Raw genomic sequence first — 9,144 nt, 5'->3', positions numbered from 1 at the left:
TCAGCAGCCAGGATGACACATTTCATCTATATGAAGGGCAGTGGACAGATTACTATAAACAGATCACTGCCCTTTCCCAGGTCTCAGTTTCCCTCTCTGGGAAATGTCCTGGAGGGCACATCTCTAAGCTCCTCACTGTAGGATTCTGTGAATAACCTTTAGGAGCCTTGATTTTCTTCTGTCACATCGAGTGACAGGCACCAAGATCACAGAGGTACCTGACTGCTCAGCCCAGAGTCCACCCAAAGCATTCATGGCCACTGCTCTGGCACCCTCTGCAATTGTGGTGGGTCTTCTAATCTGGTGGGCATGTTCATTGTTGTCATGGGTGGGGTCCCTTTGCTCTTGGGAGAAGCCTCTGCTCGGATGGATGTGGTCTATGTTCTGATGCACAGTGCTGCAGGTATCTGTCTAGAGATTGTCTCCAGATAAAAAGATAGCTCAGCGGGTAAAGCTGCTTGCCTTCAAGCCTATTGACCCACATATAATCCCCAGGACCCATATAGTGTAAGGAAGGAACCAAGTCCTACAAATTGTCCTTTGACCTCCACACATGCTCTGGGGCATACATGCACCCACTCCCACCCACTCTCATACAAACAAACAAACAAACAAACAAATAAATGTAAAAAACAAGAGCTTCCTGTCTCTCTGCACCCTAAACTTACAAAGGCACCACTTGCTGCAGTGTTCTGGAAGCTTCTCTGGGTATCACTGGGTCAGCACTTCATCAGCATATCCCCCCTGCCTCACAACCCACAGAGGCACCAAGTCAGGACCTGAGTAAGCCTTGGAGAATGTGAAGCCTCCTGTTCCCAACTGTTCACAGCACATTAGAGCCTCCTGTTGCAGAGACCCCACCAGAGCCACCCATGCCCTCCTGCCCCATGGCACCCATTCAGGAATTGAAACTGAGGCTCGGAGACATCATGAGACTGGCCCATCCTGGTTCTTTCTAAAGAAGGGAGAGTGGGATTTGAACCTAGGCCTGCTAGGAATCAGTCTCTATAGATGGTTCCTGAACACTGGCCCCTTTAATAGCAGACAAAAGTTCTGTCTAGACCGATGCACATACCATCATGGTCCTGTCACACAGTGCTCAGTGCGGGTGGCTGTTGATCAGGGTGAATGGTGGTAGATCTCTCACCCTAGCATCCTGATAGTTGGCTTCTATGTCCTGGGTCCTCACTGATGCCCAGCTCACAGATCCACTCAGCTCCCACAGGCGTGTCCACTGATGCAGAGGACTGATGAGAGTCACCAGGAGACTGATTTTTCCTGAACCCCAAGAGACTTTGGAGGGGATTCATGATCCCCAATCCTTGAGATTTGGGTCCCTGACCCACACTCTAAGAGGCTGTTCCCCAGGATCCTCATTAAAGTGATGCTGTGTGCTGTTACAATGATATGCATGCTGGGCTCTTTGCTGGGTCACCACAGAGAGACACATAGACACAGGAATGCAGGCCACTAGGCATGTTGTGGGAATAGGACATGCCCCGCCACCCTGCAGGAGCTTGAACTACCCATTGGCACAGGACACTGACTTTAGGGTGTGTATCCCTGTCTTCCTGCCGAATGCCAGGCAGCAGCTAGCTATTGACGGGCTGGGATTACCGGTTCTGTCTCACTGGCCTTGGAGGTTGTTCTTAGCCACTGAGCCTGGGTAACATGGGGGTACACACTAAGGTGTCTGCCCTCAGGGGCTCAAGGTCTGATGGGAGAGGCAGGTGCACAAGCTCTGTGGCGGGGTGAGTGGGTTGTGTTTTAACAGCACTAACGTGAGTGAAGGCTTGAGACCTGCCACCACAGGTCTCTCCAGACCACAGGACTCTGGGCAAGTTCCACTCCTTAAGGGTCCTCTGACTTCCCATCTACACAATGGGTTCCCATTGGGATATTGGGGGAATGGGTTCATCCATGCAGTTAAGTGTCTGGCCTGGTGCCTGGTGCACAGCAGTTGCTGACTAAGCCTCCGCTCTTATTTGTGAATCCAGTGAGCAGGTGTTTGGTGAGCACCTGCTGTGGGCCTGGCCCTGTTAGGGGAAGTGAGAATTCCATACCGAAGGAATCCAGATTCTGCGTCCTTGCCTAATCACAGGGTTAAATGCCGATTGTGAACAGAGGCCAGCTCTGAGCGGAGGGTGGGCCTGGCAGGAGCCTCTCTGAGCAGGTGGCAGGTCAGCTGAGAAGAGCAATAATTAGACACTTACTGTGTGTACAGGAGGAGGAAGGAATGTATGGCTGTGCAAAATCCCCATGGAGGAAGAGGCTTCTGCTGAGAAGAGCCCCTGCAGCAGACAGCAGAGACAAGGTGAGGACTGAGGAGAGAGGGCTAGTGCCGCAAGGTGTCCCTTGCACTGAAGTTTCTGACTTGTGACATGGATAGTGTGAGAGAACAGGGAGGGAGACAGAATGGCTCCTCTCTGTCCTTGGGTTGCTATGTGAACAGAAAGTAAATGGCAGACAATGGGGAGAGGAGGGGCTTGAGGGCCAGATGGGTATAGTGTTTGCAATTTAACTGAGGACAGGTCTACAGGGCTTGGGGCCTGCCATGTTTCTGCAGGAGGGCGTATTCAGACTCCACAGGACTCACATTCTGGGAAGACACCAGGTGCAGGCAGGCGGGGGGAGGGGAGGGGATGATGCTGGCAGGATCTTCAGACAGGACAACCCAGTGTCCAGAAACCCAATCCACACAGTGGAATGTATGGTGTCAGAGAAAGCAGTGTCTCTAAGAAATGCCAGGGTGTGGAGAGGTCCAGGACAGCCAGGCTCAGCAAAGCGGCCAGATGCAAACACCTCCCAGCATGACTCCATCAAACACAATGTCAAGGCAGGGCTGGTCTACAGTGACTGGAGGTGGGAACCGTCAATGTGGACCCCGCCCCCCCATGCTTGGTGGAGCGATGTGTATCCTTTCCCTAAGCGGATGGCTGTCAAGGTGCACGACTTTGTTACTTTCTATTGCTGTGACTAAACACCATGGCCAAGGCAACTCATGAAAGAAAGTGTTTAACTGGGCTTGTGGTTTTAGCGGGTTAGCGTCCCTGATGGTAGAGCAAAGGCATGGTGGCAGAAACAGCTGAGAGCTCACATCTTGACTGGAAAGCAGGAGGCAGAGAGACACAGTGGAAATGACAGGGTCTTCTGAAACTCCAAAGCCTGCCCCTAGTGACACACCTCCTCCAACTCCAACAAGGCCATACCTCCTAATCCTTCCCAAAATAGTTCCACTAACTAGGAACCAATATTTGAGCCTGGGGGGGACATTGTCATTCAAACCTCCACAGTGCACAACTATCGACTTACTAACATTTTTTTAATTCACATTTAGTAAATAAGTATATAGGCTGAGTATAGTGGCGCATACTTGTGTAACACTTGGAAGAGGCAGGAGGATCAGGAGTTTAAGGTCTTCCTAGGCTGCACAGGTAGTTTGATTGTGACCCAGTGACTGCTCTCTCCTTCCTCAGGCTCCTGTGAGTCCTGACTTGAATGAAAATGGCCCCCATATGCTCATGTATTTGGATACTTCAGTTTGTGGAACTGTTTGGGAAGGATTAGGAGGTGTGGCTTTGTTGGAGGAGGTGTGCCATTGAGGCTTCAAAAGCCCACACCAGCCCCTCCCCCTCTCTTCCTGCCACCAACTTTCAGGTAAGAGGCAAGCTCCCAGCTACTGCTACAGAACCAAGCCTGCCTGGCTGCTGCCATGCTCCCCTCGAGGATGGTTATGGACTCACCTTCTGAAACTGTAAGTAAATTTCCAGTTAAATGCTTTCTTTCGGAGTTGCCTTGGTCATGGTGTCTTTTCACAGCATTAGCAAAGTAACTAAGACCATGTGTGAATGCACAGAGCTGTGGAGACAGACACCGCAGTGCCTCACAGATGGATACCATAAGGTACAGTGAGTCCCCTTGGAGACAAAGAGTTACACAGACCCAGCCAAAACAGCCAAGGGCGGTGGCTAATGAGCAGGGAGGGGCAGGGTGTTGTTTGTATTGGCAGCAAGCCTGGTGGCAGCCAGTGTTTTACCAAGCATCCTTAAGGACTTGCTGGGCAGACTATCAAGGAGCTTGGTTACTAGAGAGGAAGACTGGAAAGGGGACAGAGGGAAGGGGGTGGGGTGAAAGGAGAGAAGAAAAAACGAAGAAGAGGAAAGTGGAGGAGAGCAATTAGAGAAGAGGGGGAGGAGAAGGAGACTTGGTTGGACAGAATGAGGGAGAGATGACAGAGCAAAGGAAGGAGAGAGTAGGAAGGCAGGAGGGAGAGGGAGGAGGGGAGGGCAAGAGTTAGAGAAGATAGAACAGGAAGGAGGGAAGATACAGAAACCACACCATGAGGGGGGAGAGAGGGAAGACAAAGGGCGAGAGGAGGAAGGGAAATGGGATGGGGTGGGGGATGGCAGGCAGCTCTATGGTGGGTGATGCTTTTTGGGTCTCGGAAATGAAGTGTTGTAGGACTCCCAGCCTCACTCACTGGCAAGCCAAGCAACAGAACATTTTAGCTCAGGGTTTGTTAATGGCTCCCAAGGCAGGAATATCTGCAGTGCCCCTTCTTCTGACCCTGTCACACTCAGGAAAAAGCTCAGCCTGACTGGGCGTCTCTGTGGGGTCCAGTACACTGCAGTGCCTTCTTCCATCTGAGCCAGGTAGAAAGACTGTGGGGCAGACATAAAACTCATCCTTAGAGATGCTGGATGCTGGATGCTGGATTCTTGGGTCCTGGGACCAGGTTTGCTGTGAACTGGGTGAGTTTGCTGTGTGTCCTTAACCTTTCTGGGCCAGACTCCTTTGTCCCAGGAGGTGGCCACAGGTTCACTGTCCTGTGGTGTGTATGATGTGCTGGGAATAGCTCCAAATTATCCATAGGTGGTTCTCCCTCCATCATTTAATTATTAGAACTTAATTATTGTTGCAGTTTTCATTTTTGAGACCAGGACATGCAAGCCCTCAGGGATGACTAACCACTTAAAGTCTCATGGATCATTCACAGAAAGGCAGACTGCCCCTCCTTCTGCAGCAGGAAGCCTGGTCACCCCAGGGATTCTTTCTGGCTTTCTGGTTCACTGTCATTCCCTCATGTCTCAGGATGATCGGTCACTGAGTAGATCCTGTGACCAGAGTCCCAAAAGTTGGCCTGCCCATCACCACAGAGGCTGACAAGCAGAGGTGAGAAATGAATATTTAAAGATGCTTCTGTCTCATCTCCTTCTGGCAAGTTTGACAGAGGCCAAGAACAGAGACAGTCAGTTAGCCAGGGGTCCGCTTTTTGCCCCTCTGTTCAGGTGATGAAACACACACACACACACACACACACACACACACACACACACACAGTCTCAGCAGATGAGTGTCTCTGGAATAAGAGTCCTTGAAGGTGGGGTTAGTGAGAGTGTGTCAAGATGACACTGTGTGGTGACTCCGTGTGGGGGGAACAGTGTGGCAGGTAGCATGGAGACCGTGGGTAGGTGGCTTCCCGCAGCTGTGGACCATAAAGACACAGTATCTTGTGTCACTGAGGAGCAGCTGCTGCAGAGAAGGCTCCCATTCAGTGTGAACCAGGCCCAGGCCCACGTGTGCCTCAGCAGCTGCTTCTCAGTTTGCGGTGGACCCTTAGGCATGGGCAGTTGATGAACTGCAGCAGCAAGGATGTCCCTTCGGGGGTCTAGTCTAGAGTCTTCCAGCCACAGTTTCATCTCATGCCTCTCCTGTCCCTGCTTGTGGCTCTTCTCAACTCTGTCTGGCGTTTGGGTTTAGCCCCGATTGCGTATGCAGCACAGAACCCTCTGCAAGGCCCCATCTGTCAATATGTCTGCAGTCCCAAAGTGGCTCCTGCTTCAGATCAATGATGTTTACCAAGCTGGGCAGGAAGGCGGTGAGTTATTTTTCTTCCCTCCCCACATCCTATTTTGAGTCACCAGCCATCTCTCTTGTTTTGCAGACTGAGATGATTGACAAGTTCTGCTCCCAGGATGGACGTCAGGGTCTTGTCCATTGGCTCTCCAGCTGGACTGAACCCCTATGCTATACACTTATGTCACCCTGTCTGCATCAGCTCTGTTGGACGGGTCACCAGGGAGACTGAGTCACTTAACTAAGAAAGCATCTCAGAGCTGGGCAGATGGCTCCGTGTGTAAAGTGCCTACAGAACAAGTGTGAAGACCTGAGTTCAAATCTCCAGAACCTATGGGGAAACAGGCATGGTCATCTGTAATCTCAGAGTTTGCATGGCAAGATGAAATGGAGACATTGGTAAACAACAAAAAGACACTGTTCCAAACAAGGTGGAAGATGAGATCAAACACCTTAGGCTGTCCTTACACACGTGCACACACACACACACACACACACACAGAGGCAAGAACCACAGGGCCTCACCTTGAGTCCAGGACAAAGTGACTGCCTCTTCTCCTCCATCTCTAAAGTTTTTTTAATTGCTTAGAATGCCCATGTTCCATGATAGCCTGTGTCATCCCCTTTCACACTTGTCAAAATGGAGGCACGGATGTGTGGTACTAATCCCCAGTCCCCCGTGGCTTCCAGCATCCCTGCTCTAAGCTGCTGAGTTACAGGAAGCCCATGTCTGGCTATCACTCCCACATCCCCACTCCTAGCTCTTGTCTGCTGGTGTGGAATCACCTCTCAGGACCCTGAGTGGGAGCCTGTTCCCAAGGGATGGGGGTGGAGTCCCTTACCTGGCACATAGTAGGTGCTTCGCTGAGGGCATCCACAAGCAACAATGACAACCTAGGCCTAGGCTGAGACCCGGATGACCCTGTCTCTGCATCTTAACCCCCACTCTACCACACATTAATCCCACTCTAAAGAGCTGGATTCCCGGGCAGATCCACTTCATTGGAGAGAGCCCTGCCCGTGAAGACAGAGCAGGCCGGGCAGGAAAGCTCCTCGGGCTTGCCCATCACTCCAGAGATCGATGCTCTGTGATTGCTGCTCCAACGTCTGTCAGCAGCTGCCTAATTTTAGCCCGATCTTTGCAGGCTACTTGCCCTGCTCATCCGCCCCCGTGGATGGCGAGAGGCTTCGAGAGGCACCATTGATCTTTTGACTAAAGTGTCCTAATGAAATACAAATCTGTTGTCACTTAAAGAGCCATCTGTCATGGTGGCACAGAAGAAATGCTACCAGGAGAACAATAACCATAATTTCATTTTAAGACCCAGTCCTCCTCCCCCTTTTCCTGCCAGAGAAAAATCGATGTCTTTTACTGTTTCATTTTGCCACAGAGCAGTGGGGGAAAGCCATCAATAGGATGTTAAAGATATTTCCAGTTCTGCACCATCGCGCTGTTCAGGGGCCCATGACTTCTTGCATTGAATTAATGCTTATTTGCATGGGAGCTTCACTCAGCTTTGGTGATCAGTGTTGTATAAGTGGCTCAGGTTATAGCAGGGCTCCCAGGAGACCCTTGGCCTTGCACAGCCTCAGATCTGCCTGGATGGAATATACAGCCTGACATTGTGGTTTGAATATGGATTGTTCCCTAGAGTCTCCTGTATTGAGAGCTGATGACCTTTGAGGAAGAGATTAGATCCCGAAGGCTCAGATTTAATCAATTGATTAATCCCTTGATGGATTCACGATATGATAGCTTTACTGGAAATGGTCAAGAGTGGGAGACAGGGACTAGTTAAGGTGGAAGGCCGCTAAGGTGTACCCTTGGGGTTGTAGCTTGCCTTGGTCTCATCCTTCCTGCTTCCTGCCCATAACAAAGCGAGCAGTGCTCCCCTGCGTTCCCACTGCTCAGATGTTTTACCACCTATGTGTGTGGGGCCAAGTTGGCATGGACTGAGACAGAGAAAAACAAGTCACTCTTCCAGCGCTGTGACACTTATTTCTGGTCCCCTGTTGTCATTGGACTTGCTAAAATTCATACACAGCCTCCCTGGTCGTTGCTCCAAATTCCTGAGCTATAGACCGTCCATGTTCCTCCCCTGTTGCCCAATCCTTCCCTTGTCTGCTGATGTGGCATTGCTTCTCAGGAATCTTTTGGGAGCCTAGCATCAGGGGATGTGGCTGTTCTTTCATATCTGACACATAGTAGTTGCTTCACTGAGGACAACCAAGGGCAACAGTGAGAACCCTGAAGAGATGGCTCAGTAGTTAAGAGAACTTTCAGCGCTTGTAGAGGACCTGAATTTGGTTCCCCGTTCCCACATAGCGGCTCACAACCACCTGTAACCCTATTCTAGGGGCTCTGATGCCCTCTTTTGACCTCAAAGGTCACTGCAATCATGTGCACATACCCACACTCAGTCAAGCACACACATAATTCAAAATTTAAAAAAAATATTTTAGAAAACCCAAACATTTTTGGTTGTGAGCCTAGCCTTTAATGGCTGAGCCAGGAGAAGGACCTGGAACTGACTTGTGAAGCAACCTTGTTTCTTATCTAAATTTAAAAAAAAGAATAAAAAAATCATTATTGATTAAAAAAAACCCAAACATACATCTACTGTATATAACCCAGTTCTACTGTTCATGGGGATTTATCCAAAACACCTACAGCCAAAACATTACAGAGATTCTTATATATCAGAGTTTATAGCAATGCTGTTCACAAGAGCCAACCCAGGTGTCTATCAACAGAAAAATGGATAAAAAATGGTACCAAGACACAATGGAATTTTTTTTCAGTCAGAAAGAAGGGTAGAGTTATGCCATTTTCAGAAAAGTGGATACAACTGGAGATAATCATATTGAATACTTTAAGTCAGTTTCAGAACGACAAATGTTGCATTTTTTCATTCATTTGTGTTTCTTGATTTTATCTAGATAAATAGAGTCTATTGTGTGTATACAGGACATGAAATTGGAAATGAAATCTTCAAGAGGGAGAACAGGGACTATGGGGAAGAGAGGGGAGACAGCTAAAGGGAAGGGAAGACATAGGGAGAATATTCTGTGTATACACCAACATATGTTAATATGAAAATATCCTTATGTAACACAATACCATGTACAATGAATATACACAGTGACAAAAAATAAAAATAAACAAGTGATTCCTTCTTAAGTTGCTTGAGTCAAGTATTTGATGACCGAGGGCTCAGACCAATGGTTGAATTCATTCTTTGGTGGGTTCGTGATATAATTAATGGCTTCATTGGGAAACGGTGAAGA

General features: G+C 49.3%; 1 long non-coding RNA gene across 1 annotated transcript; it reads left to right on the top strand.

Annotated features, from left to right (window-relative positions):
- Window positions 1-2,208: 2,208 nt before the first annotated feature.
- Window positions 2,209-8,197, top strand: LOC121143914. The gene is made up of 3 exons (XR_005881218.1): window positions 2,209-2,314; window positions 3,658-3,754; window positions 5,945-8,197. It is a non-coding gene; the product is annotated as an uncharacterized LOC121143914 (long non-coding RNA).
- Window positions 8,198-9,144: the final 947 nt, after the last annotated feature.

The sequence above is a fragment of the Mesocricetus auratus genome, unplaced genomic scaffold, assembly GCF_017639785.1.
Source record: "Mesocricetus auratus isolate SY011 unplaced genomic scaffold, BCM_Maur_2.0 Super-Scaffold_100014, whole genome shotgun sequence".
Lineage (NCBI taxonomy): Eukaryota > Metazoa > Chordata > Mammalia > Rodentia > Cricetidae > Mesocricetus > Mesocricetus auratus.
This window is presented reverse-complemented; position numbering and strand designations above follow the sequence as displayed.